The sequence below is a fragment of the Myzus persicae genome, unplaced genomic scaffold, assembly GCF_001856785.1.
Source record: "Myzus persicae strain clone G006 unplaced genomic scaffold, MPER_G0061.0, whole genome shotgun sequence".
Classification (NCBI taxonomy): domain Eukaryota; kingdom Metazoa; phylum Arthropoda; class Insecta; order Hemiptera; family Aphididae; genus Myzus; species Myzus persicae.
In genome coordinates this window covers 118,872-146,112 of record NW_019103911.1, presented here as the reverse complement: position 1 = coordinate 146,112, position 27,241 = coordinate 118,872, and the positions used below count along the sequence as shown (strand labels likewise).

Genomic DNA, 27,241 nt, shown 5'->3' with positions numbered 1-27,241 from the left:
TCAAATTGACTTGATCGACATGCAAGCACAATCAGATGTCGATTATAAATTCATATTAGTTTATCATTATCATCTAACAAAATATATTATGCAGATTATTTGTATAAATACTTCACAATTTACATTGCCCAATATACCTCGGACATTGTATACAATGCCCGGTCACTGTGTACAATGCCCGGGCATTGTATACATTGCCCGAATTTTCCACTTTGCCCGTAACATATATATATATAATTACACGACGACACATCAGAGCCGAGCGCGCGTGCCTTTTCCCGTTTCCTTACGATTTAATTTAAAGTCTGAAACTTTATGTATAACGTGGTGTATTCTGCTGCAGTGTATACGTATAGAACCGCACACGGTATAGGTGACGCGTGCTGAGAAAAGTCACACGAAATAAAATAATATATTATTACGTTATCGTCCTGCCACCGCCGTCGCCGTCAGCACCCACCAAAAGCTATATGCCTCCCTGTATCATAACTACATTATTATAGTCCACGTATATAATATTATGGGCGTACGTAATACACACACACACACACGCACACACGCGCACGCACACACGCGCACGCACACGCACACACACACACTTTCATATTATATTCGCACACGAAGTGTTGTTGACAAACAATCTCGCGAATATGTAAATCATACACGCCGTTCCGATTCGAGGGTTTTCGAGTTTCACTTAGGTAATTAAGACGTACGGCGTACGTTTTATACGGTAGCACGTACGTACGTATATATGTATATATATACACACCTGTACGCACACATACGCACCCCCTTCCCGCTCGCGTTTATCGTAAACGCCATTAAATGCTCATACCCAACCACCCACCGTGTACCCCCTACCCCTCGTCAGTATATCGCATGTACGTGTATTACACTGTGAGTGTACAGCAGTCGAGCAGTGTATAATGTAATGTAATATATACATATATATATATATATATGTGCGGCATGTGTCGCAGAGTTATTATATATACGACCGTTGCCCGTTTCGAAGTAACGCACCCGTGTACACGAATAAAACCTACCTCATGATAATTATACGAGAGTCTATCCCGCCGACAGTGAAATAATAATATTATCATGATAATAATATTATGTAGTAGTGCTATAATAACTATTTATCATTATTTTTTTTTCAGTTTGGCGGCTGAGGTCCTGCGAATTCAACACGTATCATGTAAGTACCGCTGATCGTTCAATACTCATAAACGTAACGCGCGTTACTATTACGATATTATTATAGTGAAAAACAAATAATATGCTCAGTTGATTTTAAGACTTACATCCAGGGCGGTAGTGAGTAGTACATACATATATATATATATTATATACACTGTTTCTAGTGGTTCTAGATATTCTTTTCGTTTTAACGTTGGTCGATAACTTGTTCTATAATATCGTGAAAACTATTACGTTTTTATTTGATTAATATTGTGGAGGAGAGAGGGTCGCTGTGCTGTTGTTTTTTTTTTTTATGTTAAAACGATTTATTTACTTTGGCTTAATGGTCGAGGCTGAAGTGCAATGTATATATGGTTTTTAAAGGCAAACGGATTTTTACTGTTTTTATGAAAAGTTATGTGAAATGTGAATTCCGCGAATTTGCCACACTGGAAAAATTATCAACCTACGATTTTCGTAAAATCGCATACCCACCTAATACGTTGCACGAGGCTTAAGGTAGTAGCCCGTTGGCCGTTTATAAACTACCTACTCAAAAGTATAATTTTCATTTTATATTGGGTGTAATTGAGACAAAATATTTTTATTTCGTTTATTTTTTGCTAATTTAATTTTGAAATTTCACGATTTGCATAATTTGCATAGCAAAAATGTATATGCTTTGTATATTTTATAATAATATTAAATCGTAATTATATTTTAGACCCAATATTAACGTATATTTTTATTCGCATGACCACTAAAACAATCTAATTATTATAGGGAGTTGTTAATATACACTGTGCATACACCTACTGATTAATTTAATTGAATTTGTATTAAAATATTCATCTTGGGTTTATTGTTCTTGCAATCAATAGCATTATAAAAACTGGAAAGGAGCTAATAGTTTTAAAATAACATACGTCTTGTAAGTTATAGGTGCATTATTAATTTAAATGCATATTATTGTTACTATACTTATAAAGTTATAACTTAAGTACGAATAGTGAAGCTTTAAAAAACTTTTCAAAACCATTGAAATTAAGGCAATATAGCTTTAATAGTAAATTCAAAATATTTTTAAAAAAACTATAAGTTTGTTGTAAAAGAATTAATGTTATTATTAATATTGCTGTAATCCTTGTTTCAGTAATTACTACACAATTTTATTAAACTGTTTTAGATAATTGGTAAAAATAAATGAATTGATTCACCTAATAATATTATATTCTGGGTTGCGTTGAATGATGAATGCGTATTTTAATTTTTCAAAACAAAACATTCGTCGACGATCCATACATGTTTATATTTTTAAAATCAGACATCAACTGATGAATACTATTTGTATGTTTTAAAAAAAAAATTAGTTTAATAAAATTGGTTCAAATTCTAAAACGTCGTTAAAAATAACAAAAAAGCATAAAATCTGAAAATAAGCCAAAAATGTGAAATAAAATGATAATATTAAAATATGTAAATATTTTGTTCTACATTGTATGAATCACGTTTGTAGCTGATAAAGCTTAGTTTTTAACTGGTAGAAAAAAAGGTCAAATGCCATCAAAGTTTGCACATTAGTTATATCGTACTGCTATCAGACAGTTTCCATATCGAAATAAATAAATTAGGTACACAATATAGTATACGTAATAATACATCGAAAACCCGAGTAAACTTCGAAAATCAATTATTATTGAGAAAGTCAATGTTTTAATTCTCGTAATAAGTTTAATAGTATTTACAACTATATCTAATGAAACCTTAAAAATCACTGTTGTCCATAATATTTTCTTTATATTATTATGTTCGGAACATGGCGTTAATCTATGTTAAATGCGCTAACCTTTTAACTTATCGAAAATCGTATAAAATAGCCAGCAACTAATAACGAAGAACCGTTAACGGACGAGTTGAGTATGAACTTTTTGAACGTGTAAGTACATATGTATATAAAATGGTTAAAATATTTTCGTATGTATAGTTGTGTTTTTTTATTTTAAGAGGATGTCAGAGAACTATTTGCTTTCTCTCTCTCAGCCACTCACGACATACCAAATTTATTTTCAGCAAAACCCAAGTTGTTTTATTGCTTTTAATATTTAAATGAATTAGCTTATTATCAAACTTTCAGTTAAGAACTTAACCTGTATCCCTAAGTTGACTATTTTGTGATATTTTAATTTTTATAAAAGTTACAAGCGTCTAAATTATTAGAATTAAAAAATGCTTATAAATTCTATACAAATTAAATATCGTAAAAACCGAAAATAGAGACACGGCCACAAGGGTAATAACCTTAGCTTCGTGTTTAAAAAATGGCGAATTTACTCTAATATTAAAAGCAATAGCACAGGGTTGGTTTTGATAAACATCAATTGGCGCATGGGCGTGAGTCAGGGGGAGAAAACAAATGGTAAGCTTACTGTCCTTTTATCAGATATCCGAATCGGTAAGACCTAAAAAACGACAGCAGTCGAAGTGTTATAGTGCAGGACGTTTTTGGTTTCACTTCGGGACAAAAGCTCACGGGGAGCATGCAGTTAGCATATTATTCTACATTGTATAGGTAGCTGGTATTATAGAAACAGACCGGGTAGGTACACGGGCCGAGTGCAGTGTCAGTGAGAGAGTGATGACAGACATTCCGGCGTTGCATAGGCTGCTGCACCACGTCCAAGTGGATTTTGCCGGCCATTATCCAATCGATGGACGATTGTCGAACGTCTGCAGCAATCGTCATGGGTCCGACCTCTGACTCTGCGAACAAAGCTTGCTTGCTTGCACGCATGCACACACGAGTAATGTACTATACAGTTGGACCGCTAGTTTCACACAATAGTCGAGGTGACTGATAAGACTCGTGCGAGTATAAAATATATAATATATAAATACATGCATTATATATAGGAAATAAAACTAATGGACATTTTTACGGTCGCCTCACAAATTCCTGTGTATAAGTGCAAATGCACTGGGCCCACCTCGCCCACCTCTGCCCCCTCCACACATCACAACCACACCGTTTAAACTTGCACGAAGACTCGACCAGCTGAAAGTTAGCCATTCAACACTAACAGTGCGAATATTTAGTCACTACTCACTTTTAGGCGATTGTGCTTTTGAATAACTTTTTCACTTTTAAGTTTTAAATGTTGGTATGTTATCTTGATTATTTGTGGTAGGTAGTATTATATGAATTACCTATCTTAGAAAACACCATTTTACGATTGTTTTTATTTGATTATTTATTTAATTTAATTATTATTTAATTTACCTATTTATTTTATACTTGCAATACTGATGGTATTTTTATAATACTGTATTTTCAATTTTTTTAAGTTATTATTGCTGGAAACAGATAGGCAGCTAAGTTAAAACAGATTTTTTTTAAATACTTAAAAATTTGAAGCTCACTTGTATTTAAATGGTTTTCTTGAAAAGTTAATAATATTATATCTTAAATTCCATTTTAAATCAAAGTTTAAATTTTCAATAATATGTCACAGGTACCTCAATTGACCATAATTAGGTTATCATTCATGTGATCAGATTTGATTACATATAAATAATGTTTTCCCCAATCATTTAAATTTAAAAAAATGTACATCACTAAAACGTTACAAGGTTGAAAAAATAGATTTACCGAAGTCACTCTTTTTTAAACTTTAAGTAACTATATTATGATATTTTTTTTAGTAGAATAGTAGCCCTGAACTTTTTACATAACCGACACATACGTATAGCACGTCTAAAATATAGTGTCATCACCTCTGCTACCGCAGCTGGCGTTATGTTAATATTCCTAATAATCTAATACCGTCGGTTTACGGTTCACTATTATATACGGAGTGATTGTTTTAAATGGCTACTCAAATTTTTCTATTCAATTGTTGAGTTTGAAAAAAAAAATATCGCTTAAAATAATATAGTTCTGTACACTTAAATAAAAAAAAAGTGTATTTTTAAGAATTTTTTTTTGTTGTTATTTAAATTGCTAAACGACAAGCTATATAGGTTTTATTTCGCAAATAGATATACAATATTTTTCCGAAAACTTTTTCTAAACATCGAGAATTGAATTAATATAGTTGTTTTTTTTATAATTTTAGGTTTTTATAGGTGTATGATACGAGAGGAACCTAAAACAACTTTTGTTCCCGGGTACCTTTTCTAATAAAATACAGTGTTCGCCTGAACTCTGTGAAAAAAAATTCGTGATAAACAGTCCAAATGATTTAAAACCACAAATACCGACGTAGAAAATTAGTGTAGCTTGTGTCTACGGATCGTTCTGTATATGCATTGAACTCATATATATATACTTACATAATGCAGTGCTATATTGCGCTGTACAATATAATAACGACTACGATATACCTACCCACGTATAATATATTATAGCTAGATGTGCGTTGTTGCGGCGTAGAATTTTTATTTTTTTGCGAAATGTATGCGAGACAATGTCGGCGAGGGGTGAGGTGTCGGATGCTTCGTTGGTCGATTTTTAATGCGGTCTCTAGCTGCACCGCCACCGCGCCTGTTTACGTCTTTGTGAACTTCCTAACGAGTTTCTCGGCTGATTTACATGTAAAACGCGATGTAAATCACTGGCTATTTTATACGGTCGAATTAATATGTATACAATATATAGAACTCCATCGAAGTAAATTGAGTGCCGGCAAACCTACCTTTGTATAATGCAGTATATGATGGCATATATATTATATTATATACCTTCCTATTATGTTATACTGCATGTGTACAGTTTGGTTATAAATGTTATAATATAATTATTTACAAGTAACGTATAATATGTATCAGCAGAGGCAGATAGGCACTTTTTTTTTCTATAGCGAAAATGTTCAAAAGGCCACGCATGGAAAATTGTACAAATACCATAGACATATATCTATCTGCACGCAAAGCCCCCATATCAAACCACAAAAATAATGCAACTAATTTGCCGAACATATATATTTCTTATTTTTTATTTCTTATTTTATACTACTTATTATATCTGTTTCAGTTATAGCCACATCTCCACAAACGATTTCATTACATTTTTGCATAAGTACATTTTTGAGTGGAATAATATAGTAGTTTTTGTTAGTACCAACTTATATTGGTCATGTATACGTTTTCGGTCACCACCTGTTGTTTAAAATAGCATTGATTATCAATTATATATTTTTGATATACCATCATGATCTCTAGACTAGATTATTACACACTCAGCAGCTTTAGAGCAGATCTTCAGCAGACTTAAAGTTTGATTAAAAACTGTTTAACACAGTTACTTGTAGAATATTTAATAAATACATTTTAGTTTACCAAATTAATTGTTGTGGAACTTGTGATATCGACTAACATTCATTGATACAACTTATAAAAAGAGAATTGTGCTTTGGGGCAACTAACAGTTATGGTCCATTGTGATATAACTTGACAGGGTCGAGTCGCTGTCGTGGTGAAATTCGGTTGGTTATTATTACCATGTAGGAATAGTATAGGAATAACCGGTAGATTACTTTTATGCACTATAAAATTCTGTTCTACCAAGTACATTTCCATCTAATATTTATATCCGTAAGGGACAACTGAAACAAATAATTTATTGCATCATCGGGTTTACAATGACAAATATCCCACTATGCAGTTGTAGTGTTTCTATCTGTTTATATACTTTTTTTCAAAAACTTAAATGTTAAGTGCATTTTTCTCCGAAAGGTGATGTTTCTAATAAACGTATTGCGTAACATATAATAACACTGTGGTGATCAATCACTAAAACTTCGAACATTTTAAGAATGTCTGTTCCATTTTATTTTTATGATGCATACCAAGTCATAATAATAAATCATCAGACTATTTAGTAAAAAGCGCAGCTCCAAAGAGACGAAATATTTTTCAACCATTCATACAAAAAAATACACTCTTTGGCTGTTATTATTGTTTTTACATTTTAGTGGTGGTTCTTAACGAAATTAATGTCAAATCATATTAAATAATCGTCAATTTCAAAAAAAAATTTTAATATTGATGTTACGGTCTAACCTCTTAAATGGAAAAAAAAAGTGTAACTATAATCTTGACGATAACATTGGAAAAATGTGTACCACCAAGGTGCCAACAAAACACCGAAATTGTAGACAAAAATAACGTAAAAGTCCATTAAAAAAATCGCCATCAACACAAAACTGATAAATTTTGTTCTCAAAACTATTACGAATTAATTCAATAAGAACAATTTATTAATACATTTTTGGTCCAAAATATTTGATCGAATAACATATATTAGAAGATATTTTTGTCTTTTTCTGTAGAATAGGCTGATGAATCATTGTAAATTGGTTGACAATAGAGGCGACCAGCCTCAGCCGATGACTCGGTAACCCTCACCCGATAACCGAAATCGATGTGGTTGTGATATATAATAATTATTATACACTTGAGCCGTAAAGATATTGCCGACGACAACTGTCACACAGTCACGTCGAATTATTACGGGTTCGTTGTTGGGTGGCGAATATTATTACGCGCATGTTTGTCTCGGATACCGAATTCCCCTGGATAAGTTTTGGGACCTCGTCCCGTCATCACGACCCGCCATACCCCATTCGTCGGACCCACACGCGAGCATTGTTCCACGACACAACATTTCACATAAACAATAATATTATGACATCCGGAACGCGTTTGTCTTCAAAACACGCACGCACCTCCTGCCGAGGTTGGATTATTATTATTATTATCATCATCATCACTATACTATCGAACCGACCGTTTTGACTATTTTTATTTATTCTTATAAACTTTAGCTTCGTTTTATTAGTATGGTTATTATTTTTTTACGTATATCCATGTGCAGCCGTTATTCATCGTGCAGGATTCGAAGTTTCTCGCATAAATCGACAATTTATCGCGGTGCTCAAACTAGCCAAGAATATGTCTTTTTCGAATATTGTCGCAGCTCTGTAGTTATATCGTATTACAGCTACATAGTCACGGTTTATCGGTACACATTGCACTTACGATCTTTACAAGTTTACAACTTTGGATCGTACCGTATAATGACGTACAATATAACAAATTCTTAGAAAGCATAGTATTATTATAAAATATATGCGTTCCATCGCAAAACCCAATTAGTAACGCAAATACATTCAATATTTATAGGCCAGTAAACGACTTCATCAGCTATTGCGTGTTCACCAGTCGGTGGCTGTTGTTGTAGTTTAATATAGGTAGCTACACCGTTTTTAATCACGTTTTAAAGACTAATATATATGAATGAAGATTTTTTTTTTTGCACCTGTATTACGTCATTAATTCATAATCCTTTATACATTTATAACTTTGATGTCTCACTTATTAATAATATAGTAACACAACCAAATTCAGACTAAACACATTGATTATTAATGATATGTTAACATCCTGTTAATTGAACTAATTTTCGTGTAATATTTAAGAGAAGATTAGACTTTGGTTAAAACTTAATAGGGTGCACAATTCCAGTAATATTTTTCGTGTTAAAATGTATTTTCCTTCGAAAAGTTTCTATTCTGGTAACGTCGAAGTGAATCTTGTTTTGAAAATAATTTTGTAAAAGTGTTAAGATACTTACTCTTTTGTATTATAATTAACATTTTTTAAAGTCTTAAATAAATAGACGATAGAATCAAACTGTTGAAATTTATTTCATAGGAATTCGCTGCTTTTTTTTATAAAAAAAAATTGATTGTTTGTATGCTATGTTTCATAAACTCTGGTAGAATTTAATTATCAAAATGCAAAATACATTGTTCAATTAATGACATGTTAGAATTTTTTTTTATTACAAATTAAAATTGTTCAGCACATCGAGTGCTATACTGCTATTACACGTGTGTTCAATACAGTATAATACAGTTCTTAGAACTAAGTAATATACATAAGTAACATTTTGATGATTATGAATCTTAATAAAATTGCATTGATAATGAGTAACTACAGTTAGAAAATTTTAACTAAAATTAATGAAGGTATAATAGATGAGGAGTGATGGTACATAATATGATTTTATATTATGCGATTAGGTAGTATTGTGAGATAATGATGATGGTCAGATAATGCCCTTAGTGACTATAAGTCTGATTAGGACTGAGGAGAGAAGGGGTATTAATAGACTAATTAATGATTTCAGAATTTATATAAATTGTAACATCTTATATAATTGTATTACATTTGATCAAACTCTGTTGTAACTTACTGCTTATTAATTTACCAACATTTAACATATTCAGTTGATTTATAAAAATTTGCACATCAAAGTCAACATAGATGGTACCTTTAATAAAATTATAGAAAAAGTAAAATATTTATCTTAATAAATATTATTTTTCCCAGTAATATGATTTAATAATTAAAAGTTTTTAGAAACGTCATAAATAAAGTGGTTTCTTATTTTAATAACAGCTTTTTATTTATCCCAATTTGTATTAATATATTATTTGCTACAGTTCAAATCAATATTTCTTGTTTAAGCCTTTTTTCTCTCTAGATTTTCATTATTAAAAATATTTTAAACTCTGCGTTAAATTATATAACTTTATTTTATTTTTAAAACGATATTAAAATGGCTAGATTCACAGAGTATAAAAATGTGGTAAGAACTATTTTTACTTTCAAGAACCCATTACTGGCAACAATAAACTATAGGTACACACTTGGCGGGTACGGGTATCCTGTAGCCACGTGGGTGTGATTGGATTGAAATCGAATTTTCCGTTATATTTTCACATGTTTTTCCACAATAAATTACTCTTCAGACAAATGTATGTGAAGGAATAAAATACTGAATCGAAGACGATTGCTGTAGACAAGTTTAAAGCTTATATCTGACTAAACTATGCACTTTTTTGAAAAATTCGTTTGGTTTTTTTTTTTAAAGCATTTGTTTTCAGCCACACAGTTGAACCTATATTATGACCATTCGAGGTACGATATTTCATGAGTAATAAAGTAGCGTACACCAACGTTTAAGTATTCATTAGAATTGGTATATTTTTGTGAACTTTGACAAATGGTTATCGTTATCATATGTTACACCGTTATTATATAGGAAATGCGTTAGAAATCACAAGAAATGTGATCACTACACTGGCCAAGTGAACATTTTTAGACTTAACTTACTGACGTGGTGTGAGTGAATGTGTGTGTGTGTGTTTGCTTGTGTGTGTACGGTAATGTTTATGGCCACAAATAAATAATATGGACACGGTTTTATTAAATTACAAAATATAGACGTCCGGACCGTCCGGTAAGACATAGTATCTGTTCATAGTTTATATACACCGATGACCGCTTAGTCATTACTCTGTTCTGTTTGTATTATTTTATATTTAATGTATTTTTATTTTTTCTTCTGTATCTATTTCTATAACAACAATAAAGAATTACAATGGCGTGGCTTTGGAGAGTATAATATTAGTCGTTAAACATAAATATTATCATCAACACAACATCAATGGTAAATGGGTGTGACAGCTGTTTTTAAAATTATATTCTATGATCGCAAACAGGTAAATATTATGTAAATAAATCATTTTCCTAATAAATGTTCGTTTTAATTTACTTATTGCCTAAGTATAATGTATATTATACAACTAATGAAGTACTTACGTAGTTCCTATATTCAGGAAGACGAGTTTGGATATTTATTAAAAGGCGAAGATTCAGGCAATTTCTAGCTGCATTGCTGGCTGCCATATGAAAGCCAGCCTGAAAGTAAGAAAAGAATAAAATCAACCATTTCAACGGTAAAAACTACTTCACAGGAAAAACGATCACGACTCACAGGAGAGTAGTTTTTTTAATTTTTAATTTTTTTGAATGAGAAAAACTAATATAGGTCATATTGGAATCCGATATTTTAATTAAATTTAAATAACGCCAACAAAATACATTTCAAAATACTCAACAATTTTGGATCATTTAAACATTTATTACAATTTCTTAAAATAGAGTTTTTAAAATCAGAGTCCAATGTGACTTGTATTAGGTCTGTGTTTCTCAAATTAAAAAAAAAGTTATAAAATTCTTACTACTTCACGAGGCATGGGCGTTTTTCCTGTGACGCGAGGTTTTATTCTAAAACTGTGTCGGCTTTGTCACCCATAATATTAAAATTGAAAATGTACAATTATTAAGTTAGTCAACTTTTGGACCTTCTAGATGGGTTTTTTAGGTTCAAAGAGGTCGTGTGGTCTGATTTTCCATTAGCTATTCTACATTAAGTAATATTGTGATATGTATTTGTCATTGTCAATTTCGCATTTGAAAATAAAATAATGTTTCACGGCGCTATAGATAGGCTTTTAAGGTACACCATTGTCGTGCATCTGTTTTCTCGGTATTCAAGAAGTATGATTTCATCGAAGTTTGATAATAAATTATTATATTTGTTATTATTTTTAAATATTGTTATAAATTAAAATACTCAATACTAGCAATATTTAAAGTGAGGACATTTTAAAATAAAATAATTATAATTTTAATTTCTATAACGACAAAATTCAAATGAAAAATAACCGAGAATGAATGCAATGAATTAATGTTTTTATTTGTTATGACAAAATTGTAACTTAATTCCAATTTTTAATTAAGTATTTTTTGTACATGTTTTATTGAAATAAGCAATGGTGAGGTGCTGCAAAATATTGATTTCATTGAATATTATTATTATCATACCGTGTTTTTAGTAAACCAAAAGTTTAATTCATTACAGACTTAACACATCATTTGGCTACGGTTTTAGTTATTAATAAAAATCCCGATTTTATTTTATATTTGTGTACAAATGTAATATAAATGCATTACTATTTTTTTTTTAAAGTGAATTTTCAATTCTAATACAATTTATATTAGAATAATATAGTTTGAAATGACGTGACATAGAGATTTATAAATCTATAAAGTAAAATTGAATATGTCCGATATCAATTTAACTACTTTTTACGACTTAAAATATTTATCGGTTCCAATTTTTATCGCATTATACTCAAAAATGTGTATTATAAAACTAAATCTATAAATATATATTTATGTTCGCCCACTGTTAGTAAGTATAATTTCCCATTCAAATAGTATTTATTAGAATAATAATATAATAATAAGATTGTTCAAATGTAAGTGCACTTTAGAGTGGTTACGCACATCAGAAATTATATGTCATGTGGTAAACGTCACATACAAATCTAATACATCTAAATTAGTTTTTCTATTAATATATATATATTTTTTTAATTTAAAAATAAGCTTCAATTACCAGGGTGATCGGTGTTTCTGAAGAAATATATTACATTTTATAATTTCTAAAATATACTAATACTAAAGTTGTATACAAAATATCTTAAAATGATACATTAAGGTTTAGGTTATTGAAAATACATGTGATATAATCTACGTGTTCTTGCTGTGTTTTCTGAAACATGTTCGTCTCTTCGAGAAGTTCCATTTTAGGGGAGTATCAGTCTATTCATATTTATTATAATATATACTCATTTTTATACTACAATATACATACAACCTATACATTTTATAGTATTTTATTTAAACTATTACATTTTGTATATTTTTATTTTAAGTTCTCGTGAATGAATTTAGCATAATATTATACTCAAACTTCAAAGTCTATTAGGATTTCGTCATGTTTTAATCAATTATTGTAAAATCTTTATAAACGAATCATAGTACAACTTTTTTGTATAATAACAGTTTTTTCATCGTATAACATTGAATACCTACTCGTTGCATACCTGTATTTGTACCTATATCTCAATGAGTTATAATTATTTAAATACAAATTGCGTTTATGTACTTAAGGAATAGCTTGAATAAAAACATGGTCTGAATTTACGTAATAAATGTATATACCTTTCTGATAGATTGAGCAAATATGAGTTTTAAAGGAATATAATATAAATAAATATTAGTTTTGCAGCATTATTTATTAAAAAATCATGAATACAAATTGTGTCTATATATGGGTACGAACATTCAATTTTTTTTTATATTTACTCTCCCATTTATATTAAATAAATACATTTAATTTTTAAGATATTGTTAATATACTTATGGGTATATTTATTTTTCTCGGCATATTTATATATTTGTATATTTCGTTTGTAGAATCCGTTTCCACCTCATGGATCTTAAATAATATGTTTTATTTTATTAAAAAACCAAATGGGTCAGACGCATGTATACAGTATATTGGTACTATTTATACTCGTATGTACATCGGACAGTCGACTATTATTTTAGAAGTTTTACAATGTCTTTTCCTGACACAAGTTAAGCGTAGTCGTGATGGGTACACAAATACCAAAAACAGAATAAAAAATACATTTAAACTTGTTTAAATATAAACTGTTTTAAAAATTGAACGGTGCACATTTTTATTGGTGAATGAAAAGTGTACTTAGATGAAGTTTATAATCATAGGCCTATAAAATATCATGACAAGTTATGTATTTGAAAAGTTTATCAATTACTGAATACCAAATATATAGATGGTTAGTTTAAACCAACACAACCTTCATAAAATTCGTGAATTATTTGGGTTCCATTATCTAAAATTTTTTTTTAAACATTATATTATATTTCTGAAGTTGTGTTACCGAATGGTCTCCTCTTCATGTGTTTCATGTGTTTCATTAGACTCTTTCTCTTTGCCAACCTACTTACATACTTATGGTTTATATTCATGTGAACAGATTGTAACATTTAAAACAAAAAAATTATATTTTTTTTTATTGAGCTTCTAATTATTGCATTTTGTAATTCAATTACACATTCTTTATAAAAGAAAAAAAAACCATGAACTTCTTATCTTAGTTCTATGATTCATCGATAAATCATTGGGATTTCGTATGTTGTAATGTACAAATTTTCTGTTTATTTTCTTATTTAATTTATTTAATTGATTCTAATAATTTTACACAAATGATTTATACAAATATAACAATCGTGTTTGTTCCATAAGTACTTTATTGAAATTATTACCCAAAAAACCATTTAAAATAAATATTGAATAATAAAAAAGATATTGTATTACAATACTTTCTAGAATTTATTCCATATTTAGTTACCTACCAAACAATAAAATATGCATTTGTTTTTATCTTAAAAATATTTTTTTTACTAAGAAATAAATTGTTATATGCATACACCCAATAAATAAAAATTAGATTTTTTTCTATAGGTCAAAATCGTGTTAGTTTGTTATTTTAACTTTTATGTGTGTATTGATTTAGACAATTTGGTAGTAGGTGTAAATATACTATTCATTATGAATTATTAAATCATGATATTGTATAGGAAGAAAAAATCATCGTGGGAGGTTAGAAAAGTATACGCCTACACCTACCTACACCTATCTACTTTCACGGAGCTAAAATAATATTGTTCATTAAAAGGAACATTAATCACTCGCAGTTGTACAGTGACTGTACCAAAATTAAAAACACTTGGACATTTTTTATTCAAGTAGGCTTTATTTTAATCATGTCCTTTGGATGTATCTATTTATAATTTGTTAATACGGTCTAGGAATTGTGTCGTACAATTAAACTTGAATAGTTGCATGTCAATGATTAAAGGCTTGTGACAGATTAAAAGCCAACAGCTGTGCATAATGTAGTGGAGGAAGGGACTCTGGTGTATAATTATACAAGCTGCAGTGCCGGGCGTATGATGTATTCACAAAATATCTAAAGATTACATAGTATTAAGTTAAAAGCTTTGTATATTGTACACACGGAGCCTAATTTGAGTGTAGCGAACAATTCAATTAACATCGTCTTTGTGTTGAAGTAATATAGAATCACGCTGTCCATCGCCTACTTATTTGTTATTCAATATTTCTATGGTCGAGTTAATTTTCATTTGGTACTTACTTTATGTCACTTAATCGTACTACACTTTAATAACACAGAAATCCACGTCAACATTATTACCAGTTCGATCAAGTTCTTATACCAACTTATGAGTTATATGTATCGATGAATAATACCTATAAAATTAGTGTTCTGTTTTAGTAAAAAGTTGTTATTGAAAATAGTGGTGTTTACGTACGAGTCAGAACTTGATCTTTTTAATTCGTCTACGCATAACTTTTTTGTGAATAGCTTTTAAAACTTTCACGAGTTGGAAAGCTTTCTACATTTGCAACTTAAGTTAATCGATTTTGGTTGTACCTAATCCAATACGTGTAATTTGTTCATAATGTACTTTTTTTTCTGCTCAATTAGGCCTTTTTATAGTACCGTCAGCATTTCAAAATGTTATATTATGACTTTTTTAAATGAAATGTTTGGATGCGTGTAAAAATCCGGAAAATTATCGTACATACCATAGGGTTCCAGACGATAGATTACTCAGACCGTATTTTCACAGACTGTAGAAACACCGAATTTCACAAGCCATAAAGTTCCAGTATGTAGTGGGTTAGAAAAAATAAATACTCTGAACGTACTATGGTTACCGACTTTAGGATTAGCGAAAAAATTATTTATATTGTTGATTATAATATTTATACACAACCTGGCCTATAACAGTGACATCGGTGGCTATTCATGAAGTATTATTGGGAGCGAAACAGCAATTATTACATTTTCAAAATACCTCCCTCCCTCAACAAAAAAATCGTATGCAAAAGTCTAAAAAGTCACACCATTTAAAAAATTATACAATATTTAAATTATTTATTTTTATGTATTGATTATAAATTTATTGATAGGTACAATAAATACAAAATAAAAAAGATAATATTTATTTCGAAAAAACTACAACAACTGTACCGATTACAATAATATAAAAATGCTAATTTCAGTAACTAGCAATTAAATTAAAATTGTTTATTATCAATAACTCTCAACTATTACAGATTTCCAAATGTTCATTTTGTTTCATATTGTTTATTTACGCTGTATTTTTCCGGTGCATACACTGATCGGTTTAAATTGTATCTGCGGCAGCCACAACAAATGCTCTTAGTATATTAGCTATCAGCTGTCGTCCCAATCGTCATGTGATAGAGAGCGTTTTTCTTATTTCCTCCATTTGTTAAAGCAATTTTTTTTCTGTTCTACGGCATTAAAAAACCAATTCAATATAAATGTCCACATTTTCCATTGTATAGTCAATCATTTACACTTTGAGTGTTTCTTTTGTCTTAGTAAATTGAATCCCGGATGAATGAAGTTCGGGGAAAGGAGCGATTCACTTTTTATAAACACATTTAAATGTCAACCCATAGACGTGCGTAGTGCGTAAGCATTAAAATAAAAACCTCTGTGGTTAACCATTTTTTTTTCGTATTTTTAATTACTCTCGTTTTTTTTGCCGACACCACTTCTATATTTCGTCCTTCGTAAAGCTTTCGCGTGGAATATTCATCGTCACACGCAAAGAGTTCATTCAACGGCTCGCCGCCACCGGGACGTGCGATATATTATACTTACTTTGTTGAATGTGTATTACTCAAAATGTATATACTTGCGGGTGTGTTTGTGCAAGAGAAGTTTTAGTTAGCCGTTGTTTCAGTAAATTAATTATATTTCCCGTCACGTGAACATAACCCAAGCCCAACGGATTGTACTTCACACAACAAGCGTAGTCGGTGTGTTTATGTGTGCACAAGGGATTTATACTAATTTTAGCGCATTTGATTCCACGTTTAAAAAAAAACACGTTGATGACAAACGTCCACGGTACGCGTTCGTGCACTATTCACAGGTTATATTAGTAACGAGTAGTAGTTTTTGTGCGCTGACTAAATATTATTACACAAAAAATCAAGTTGCAGGAATAAAGAAGTGTTATTAAACTGCAGGCTCGAAATATAGGACACATACATACTTAGCACAAAAAACATTTAACATCATTGAAAGAAAAGCGTCCTTGCGACCTTGCCCCTGTGGAGTGAAAATAATCATCAAACATAATTTGATAGGTTGTAAAGACGGTGGAAAGCCCAGTACAGCAGCAGATAGACCAAACTTTATAGTCGGCAATATATATCACGAAACCTTTACCCAGCGAAACTATAGGACCTACGAATTAATAAATTGTAATTGTAAGCTAGTTGCTTAGATGCCAAGGATAATATTTTAATAATAAAAAACTTAAAACATTTGTTATTTTTTTAGTTATCTGAATAAATTCCATAAACTAATAAGTGCCGAAGATCTTGTCAGTAATCAGATTAATAATCTGAGATAACATAATAACCTTCCCTCTAATTTTCGGCCACACTCATAGGCGCAAAATCGTGTGGGGCTTAAGGGGGCTAAGTCCTCCTAATTGGAATTAGACCCTCTGGATTTAAAATTAACTTAAATGTATGAAGAAAAATCCTCAACTTATAATTTTTATCTAAAAACTGGCTGAGCTCTCCCCCCCCCTTGAAATTTCATATTTGCGCCTATGTTCTCGGGGGGTTATCGATGTTTCGCATCCGATAACTGAGCAATTAATAAGTTGTACCCTCTAATTTAGTATTACATCGCTATAGGACTATATAGTGGTAAGTGGTAACGCAACTCAAAATAAGAACGCACTGACGACTAGTCGGTGAAAATATAAGTTCGATTACCGTACAATGAGTGCAATACATGTTTACAATACATTTTCTTGGATGACCTACGTGAAATCTACGCACCCTACATTTTCTAATTATATGAATTCGAGCTTCCCTCCTAATGCGTGATAATATTACGTCAGTTTTATGCATATTTTACATCGAGGGTGACCGTCCCCTGCAAGCGAAAAATACCAAATCAATTATCAGCTAATCTGTTCTTTATTATAAAATTTAAATTTACTTATTACAACGAGCAATGAACATCATTATCACAGTAATGTCATCAGAGTAATAGTATATTATAACAATAGCATTTGAGTATTGCTGCTGTGCGGATCAAAGTGTGTCCATCGTCATCGCATCAGTGTCGTCGGACTTCAAATTAGCTAGTTTCAATAAACTGTTTTAGGCAGCGTCAATCGACTTAATCGACACAATCCACAAATATCATAATCTCGCAAACGGTAGCGTTGAATGCTATACTTTATAGCTATAAATATACATCGTTTCGTTTGTGTGTATTTCTAATGGTATCGAATGCGGAGAGGATTTTCGAAAATCCCCAGCCGGACGAATATGCGTATAACATAATGACTAATAATTTATATATATATATATATATTTATGAGTACCTACATTTTCTAGTTTTCGATTACGAGTTTTACATGATTGTAAACTATTATTATTTTAATATTATATAATATGTATGAAAAGGATTAATGTTATAGAATTGAAAAGTTGCTGCTTGTAACTACTACCTACTGATGTATCTATTACTATTCGCAAGAGTTAATAATGCCACAGAACAGAGATAATAATGAAATAAGTAGACTACGTGTTGTTTTGATCTGTACATTTGCATAAGAAAATGAAATAACATTTTTTTTTTTTATATTAGTTTTGATTAGGCACTCGGCCGTCGAAATTGTTTGATCGTGTCGTATTTGTGTTTAACTTTACTGCGAATACTCAAAAAAGTTAAACATAATGATATTATCATACACAGGTACATCTATATAGTTGCATACAGATTGCGACTCGAATATTCATGACAGTCATTTACATAGTAATATTATACGTGAACGTTATATGATGCGTTTTTATAATCTGTTGAAAACTGCGAATGAAATCCTCGGGATATAAATTCTATAGACAGGAGAAATTTACAGAAAATAAACCTTAAAACGTTCTTATCCACAAACAATTGTCAATAGAAAAACATTTGGCTAAGTGTTTGGAAACGGAATTGCTCCGAAGACTATAATGTTTATCGTGTCTATTGACATTATTCGGTATAGGGTTTTTGTTCGATAAAATGACCGCGTTACATTTTCGATTGGCACACACATTCGAATAATTTTATTGTCACTATAAGATACAATATATATATATATATATATATATATATATATAACGAACTGTATAATAATGTACTCACGCTAGTGAGTGAAAATAACTTACGGCTTTTTTAAATGTATTAACCAACGAGTGTAATAACACCCACATAAATATAGGTGCTTAATTTTTTTTTTTTTGGTGGGGGGCAATTAAGGTAAATTAGTAAATGAATTTTTTTATTATTATTAATTATTAGTTACTAAAATGCCGGTCTGGAGGGTGGGAGATCGGCCCTACAGTCCCCTAAATGAATGAAGTGCCTGGTTGCAACACACGCAATCAATTTATCAATTTGAAATTGTTACCATGACACGCCGCCAATCGGTTCACGATTCGAGTAAAATTCTTGACCCGGAGTGTGGCTGATTAAATTTTTTTTAATACAAATAATAAATACGATCAGGATATCCCGAGGGGGTTTATTTTTTTTCCACTCGACAGTGCGGAAAACGGTGGTTGGCCCCTTCCTCGACGTTCTGCTGCAGTCTGAAGAAAATCCCCAAGAAACGTTCGACACACTCACAGATTATACGGCCGTTGGCTTAACGGGAATTAAACTACCGCACATATATATGTGCATATGTATATAAGCCTAAATGTAAAAACGTATAGTGAACATAACACATATATTATTATATTGGCCGGCCACACCACTGCAGCGTACATTTATATCCCTTTATTTACACCGAATTGTCCAGATAATTTTGAAATGGCGTGTAATATTGTGTAGAGAAACCTATGTAATCACTTTAAGGATTTTCTGACCCTCGGCTTTAGTAATGAAAAACAACCACGTCGGATTATCGTTTATCCTAAATATTACTATTTTGTAAGCTAAAAGCGATGCGCTCTGTTGGAGTTTTCATCTTTAACAAATAATGGAATGTGATCAAAAAGTTCAGTACTTACCTTATTTAATAATATTCATAATGTGTATTTATGTATACCTATGTACACATTGTGACACCAGCCTGTACACATACACGTGTGATAACAGTTTAAATCCGTAAGTGTTACACAAAACTTGGTGTAAGTGTATATTAAAATATGCGCCTGAGCATTATTTTCTTGAAAAGTTTCATTTAATTTTCACCACTCAAATACTTTTGTGCGTTTCAAATCGAATAAGCGTTTGATAAATTTACTGTGTCATTGTAAATTAATTGACCAATCACTGGTGGGCACGTATGTATTTTCTCCTTTAAATGATAAGTAAATATTATAAAAACGAATAATGGACTTTGCGTGACCCGGAGTTGATACCCTTAAAAACAAATAATAATTAACACTTTTGCTATGTTTCATAAGCTAGATATATCATATTGTATACATAAAAGAATATTCAAACATGTTCAAAACAATAATTTTGTTAAACCGAAATATTTATTATAGACAATAAGACATATAGTTTAAAATATAACCATCGTAACACCCAATAACTTTTAAGGTTCCTTAGGCATAAATATGATAATAACCTAAAATAAGCCAAAATATTGATGTTTTCTTCATACCTACATGTTTTTGTGACAAATCGTTTTCATTTTTAAATTCGTTCGTATCATAATAATTAATACAGTTAAAAATCAACCGTTATTTTCCGAACTCTTTATTCGCACGGCTAGTCACAAATTACAGAGGTCGGTTACTATAAAACAATATAAATTCGTAATTTGAACTGATTTACTTTTTTATGAACTTGTTACTGATTTTAATTAGTTCGATCGAGAACATGGAATTAATATTATGGTGTGTTCTTTTTTTTAATAACTGGCTATCCATTTAATAACGAGCATTGATGTGCTTTCCTATGTTTTCTGGCCTTCTGGGTTTGATAATGAAGTTTTTTTTATAATGATGTTTGATCAGAAAAGTGATCCAAAAATATGAACAGATATAAACCAAAGTTCAAAAATAAATAATCATACTGTGTATTATGATAGATGAACAATGGACATTAGTAATGTGATATTTGTTAAGATGTTGAGCTTTAGAAATTTGTTTCTAAAACTATGTTATCAGGTGTAATCGGTGGAGGAGAAAGGAGCTTACACAGCTTGATTACACTACCCTAGGTCCAGTGAATTTGCGGTGCAGATTAAAATCCACTCCTCACCCTTCCGACACTGAATAACATGTCAGTGGTGAATGGCGATATCCTATATGCCGATATTCCAGTTCGTACCTTGGCATCGTCTACCCAACGATCAAATCCCTCTATATATTATCATTCGTATATATTATATTATAGTTTACTCTATATACTGCTAAAATCACGAACGTAGTTCGGAATGATATTTTTTACCACAATCAGCATGATGATCGTTTACTTGCATTCTGATAATGTCTTTATAAATCATGGTTTTTTAAAAACATTTTCATAAATTCATATTAATGCATGCAAACCGTTCTCCACTGTACTGTAGATCGTGGTACGATTATTTTAATGAACTATTCAACTATTGTGTGTCAATCAGTATGAACACAAAATTGTTCAACATGTAGGGATAAATATGTTAGCAGTTTCAAACACATTTGGTTAAATGTTTACAAAATTGTTATTTTAATCATATTATATTATATTTATTTTGTCTTTTGCAAAGTCGATTTATTATATGTCTCGTCTACTAACAATGGTAGGTATTCCCTGTAGACTTATATTACACCATCCGTCTTCATAACATTTGATAACTTAGAGTCGATTGACAACTTACTTTAGTTGAGTTTCCGTTTGAGAAAACGGCTTACATCATACCCACTTTCCATCATAAAAAAGATAAATTGAAAAAAAACATAAAGTTAAGCACGTCGTCAATTTGTATAATAATATTTCACCAACACGTCATTACAATTTACTTTTATCAAGGATTTATTACATACACATTTACGTGGGTACTTCACAAATTAAACGATGATTTTTGTTGGGGCATGTATAGGTAGGTTTGATCTATGAGTCGTATTTATATTTTTCATGGAAATATTGATAGTGAGTGCCAATAATACGACGAAATTTAGAAAAATATATTGATAATTCGTTTAAAATCAATTAAAAATCAATTTTACGTAAGGCACTTCAATCTTTAAAGAAAAATCTACCTAGTTTATGATGTTAATTAAGTATGAATGGATTTTTCTTTTACTTGATTTTATACAATTTTAAGAATTCTGGCAGAATACCTAAGTAAAACATTTGTGAACATCATTTTTCTATTTACATACTTGACGGGCATTCATAACTTCATAAGAGTACAATGGTACAAATTGTATAAATGAATTAATATAGCCTCACTAGTTACACATATTTTTTTTTTATCAACATTGGTATTGTTGTACCTATGTATATTGTATATTGTATTTATTTACTATTAAAATCATTAATCTCTTTTTAAATGTAAACATATATTTTCATATCCATTCCTCATTCATTGGTCTAGTGAACTATTAAAATGCCTTAGTAGTCAATTACGACACTCCCGTAATTTGTAATTTATTTTGTAATACATAAGACTAAATCATACTTTATTTTTTATCAAATTTTTATCGGTTTTCTTTAAGTCACAACACATATTTCTATTGTTAGTTTCTTAATTCACAAAATGTTATTTTTTCATAAACTTTTAAACATTGAACTTTTGAACATTTATTGCATTTTGTTATTTGTATCGTATAACACAGTGGTCCTTAAACTTTTATTAAACATGAACATCTGATGAAAGACTTTTATAAATCGTGGACCTCTTACTAATTTTCTTTCGAATACCTTTTTTTGCAAAATATCTCATAATTTCATAATCAATATTTGAATACTTATTTCATATACCTACCTATTACAAATCAAATAAGTAGGTGCATAAAAACATTCATATTTATAATTATGTGTTCATACACATAATTTTTCATTAAAATGTAATATTTTATTTTTAGATAGGGCCACCACGGATCCCTGAAAAGAGTTCTAAGGACCTTCGGAGGGGAGGGGGATCACAATTTAAGAATCACTCGTTTATCTTATAGTTTAAGTTGTATTATTGAAGGTCATTATATTCAAAAGTGTATTTATTATTTTGTGTATACAAGTTTCAATATCCGAAGTCTGTAACGAAAATGACTCACAAGTTATAAACTTATGTACATGAAATTCATATAAAGTTAACTTGATTTCTTAAAATGAACTCCTACTCTTTGCGTTTTTATTAAATATTATATTATTACGAGTATATACTGTTGTAATCAGCTTATAATTCTTCTTCTTGGTTATTGCTTATCAGCTTTTAAACTCCAACTGACATAAACATGTATTCAGCTATTTGTCTCTGTCTCTTGCCAAGTCTTGCCATTCGGCATCCGGTTCCAAAAACTCCATGATATGCACATCGACACAACTTGGTCATCCCAACTCAGTCTAAGGCGTCCTAGTAGTAGTTTTGCTATTGAGATATTACCATTGATTAAAATATATACTTTTATATCTATATTTAATCAATTTTATTACTGAGAACCAATTGCACTCAATGGTGAAATTAAAAATTGCTCAACGAAAATTGTTTACGACAGGTATCGACAGGTATCGAATTTCTAGGAGTCTTTAATACTAAACTCTGAAATTCAACTAAGATATTAATATTCTGTATTGGATGAAAAAAATAACAATAATGAGCGTAAACTCTAAATGTTTTTTCCAACATTTGCTACTACTAAATCAAATCATTGAACTATTTGAACTCTTGAATTTAATATCAGTAACACATTTTCGCAAATGAAATGTCAACTGGATTTGCAAGTTGAATTGTTATTCAAGTGTACATAATTTTTAATATTTCACTCATATGGTATTGACAGACCATTCGAACTTTATTTGCATTGCAAAGTGCATTAATTTCACGTAAAAAATATATTCACTTTGGATGATTTGAATAGAGATGTTTTAATAATACGCGAGGTATAGAACTAGTGGACGTGACCAATTGCGCCACTTTAACGCTTTTACCATGAAATACAATCAAACTGACCATTATAACGTAAACGCTGCTCTCTTAACTCGACACAATAAATTATGCCCTACATTTTCAATCAGCCATTTATATTTTTATACTTGTAAAGATTTATATCGATCGTCATCGGTAAATATCATAACCGTTCTAAAACGAGAACTTTTTATTTTATTTTTAATAAAATGAATAAATTTAGAAAGTTACAGGATACAAAGTGTATATTAAATATTAATACGATGTACTAAATGTATGCATATGTATATAGGTACTTGAATTGTGCAATGTTAATATTATAATCTCGGTAAGTAAGTTTTATAAAACTTATTAATGTACAATAACTAAAAAGTTCGTTCTGAACTTTTCAAACTCGAATTCATAAAGTTAAATCATAAATTGGATTTTTTTTTTAATGGGTTTCATAATTACTTAAAATTGTTTTGTGAATTATAATAATTGCAGTTAGGTAAGCTGATAAATGTTTATGTACTCGTATTTGGTCAAAATTCAAAAATACCAATATAATAAATTACTCAGATAATGAAATACGATTTTAAAGTTGTCCAACAGTAATAAATATAATGTATTCATAAATACCTAACCTAATCATATTCTATAAATATTTTATGACACGATTTTTTTTTATTAGTAATACAAATATTGCTGCTTAATGGTTATTATCAATTTATTGTAATTGTTCACTAACTTATTTCGTATTTTATTATGGAAAGTTAATCATATTTTTGATTTATGATCAGAAGTAAAGAAAAATAATTTGAAATTGATAAAATACTATATTCTGCTATTGTGCCATTGTATAAGATATTCTAGACTCTTGAACAATGAATGAAAATTAATAATATATTATCTCTTGCCAGCAATAAAAAAATAGTTAAATACTGATTACATGTAAATCTACAATATCTAGGACTTAGATATTACAAATTTATTTAAATCCGTTATAGAAAGCTAATGCGAAGATGAATCGGTTCATTAATAAATAATAATTACAATTATCCCTCGACAGTGGGTATGGTGTTACGATACTGTACGTGATTGCTGAACAGAACAGAATATTTTCTTATTATATAACTTAAGAAATTAATAGAGAAAATTATAACCATTGAAATATGTTTTAAAACAAACTTACTGTTTTTCATCTGAAGATAATAACAAGGCGCATTTATTTTATACATATAATATAGGGCAGATTTCATATACATATTATAAACACGCCATTGACCCCCCCCCCCAAAAAAAAAAAAACTAAAGCAAGAACGCGTAAACTCACTGAAACATGCATCATTTATAGGACAATTAAAAATACTAATCTACATTATTTAAGCAAAAGAAAATTCTTGGAATTCTTTAGTGTTTTGCACCATTATTTGCATAGGGTGTCTATAATAAATACCGCTCGCTGCTCTTCTCTCATTTCGTACACCGTGGCATATAAAATTCAATAAACGAGCAAATATCTACGTTTTTATTGTTAATCCTTAAAATAAACGACTTTTAATACGGTTTTCAAAACCTCGTATTTTTTTTTTTTCATGACCGTCATGGCGTCAGGGATTTTTAATTGTGCATTTGCTCTAGACTGAGCATATTTTATTTATTGAATGGTACATTTATTGGTTCACCTTTATGATTCTGATATTTTTTCTTACAATTCTATTAATCCTTAGAAACAAGAAACGTGTTGGTTCCGTTAGGATGGCCAAGTGCTTGATATTTTTTAACTCAATATTAAATTGGAATTCGAAATTAACGTAATTGAAAATATCGAAATAAACATAAGTTGATTGATAATTTGTAGGCAAATAAATTAAGTTATTCACGTGTAGTAAGTTCTAATTAAAAGGAAAAAATGTATTAACTTCACTTTTTTAGATTCTGATAGTTTAAAAATTCCAAATAGCATTCACAATCATCGACAGTGGGTTTGATAAAATTATTTATTTAATTCCCTCCAGAATCTAAAAAAAAGTAATTTGTATTTATCTAATTTATAATATTATTGTATCTACAGAAGTTATGAACATGAGACATTTAAAATGGTATCAAGAAAAGTGTTTATCTATTGAAGTCATTTTTTTACAAGTTTATAATTAATAATTAGCTATGGGATTTTTGATATATTTTTTTTTTTATATTTTAAAATATACCTAGTTCGTAAGAAGAAAATTTATTTTAGGATGTTATATTTTTTAATTTAATGAATTTTTTATAACTTATTCTACTGTTCAGAACTTTATTTGATGTTTTTATGGCATTTTTAAAGTTTTTGGAATATTTTCACGATTTATTTTTAATCAAAAGTGAAAATTACAGTATTACATGTATTTTAAAAAAATAATTGATAAAAACCAAGATATCGGTAAGAGTCAAGAGATATCTATATAGTGCACTGAAAGTGTCAAACTTGTATTAAACTATTAAATATGCAATATTTCACAACATTTTTTTTCATAGCCTCTAATAATTTAACATTCAACGACAATGCTCTTATTTTCATGTCTTTGGTATTTTAGTGTCTTCTAAAAAAAAATCTAAAGTTTCCTACTCATTAATCAACATATATCCGTTGGATAATTTGTTATTCTGTAATAAATACTTTATTAAATACAGCACTGATATAAATGTGTAATTTATTTTAAACCAAACTAACGGATCCTAAAAACAAAGCTTTAAGGTGCAATTTGAGATTAGCATTTCTGTTGTTACCTACAATACTACCAAGTTAGATGTAACAAAACATAATACCAGCTTAGAGTTATTCAAACAACTAATAAGCATAGGAAAATACGTTGCAAATAAAAGTTTTAACATGCTGTGATGCATGTCATGAATGTTTTTTTTGGAAAATAGAAATTGTAATCAAAATTCTGCAATCATAAAATAAGAATCATCTAATTTACCTATCACGCACGTTAATGATTTCATGAATAAAAACTATGTTATTGGTATTACAGATTGGTAGAGGGTGTAGCAGGTATGTATAGTTGGCCAATTAAATTATTAACTAACTTTTTCATATTTT

The 27,241-nt window shown here is 29.8% G+C and overlaps 1 protein-coding gene across 1 annotated transcript in view; it reads left to right on the top strand.

Moving 5' to 3' along the window:
- Window positions 1–1,163: 1,163 nt before the first annotated feature.
- The window catches only part of LOC111036230 (protein artichoke), a 114,280-nt gene continuing 88,202 nt past the window's right edge, over window positions 1,164–27,241 (top strand). Inside the window, exon 1 of the mRNA XM_022318193.1 lies at window positions 1,164–1,201. The gene's annotated coding sequence lies outside the window, so the exon portion shown is untranslated. The remainder of the gene's footprint in view (window positions 1,202–27,241) is intronic.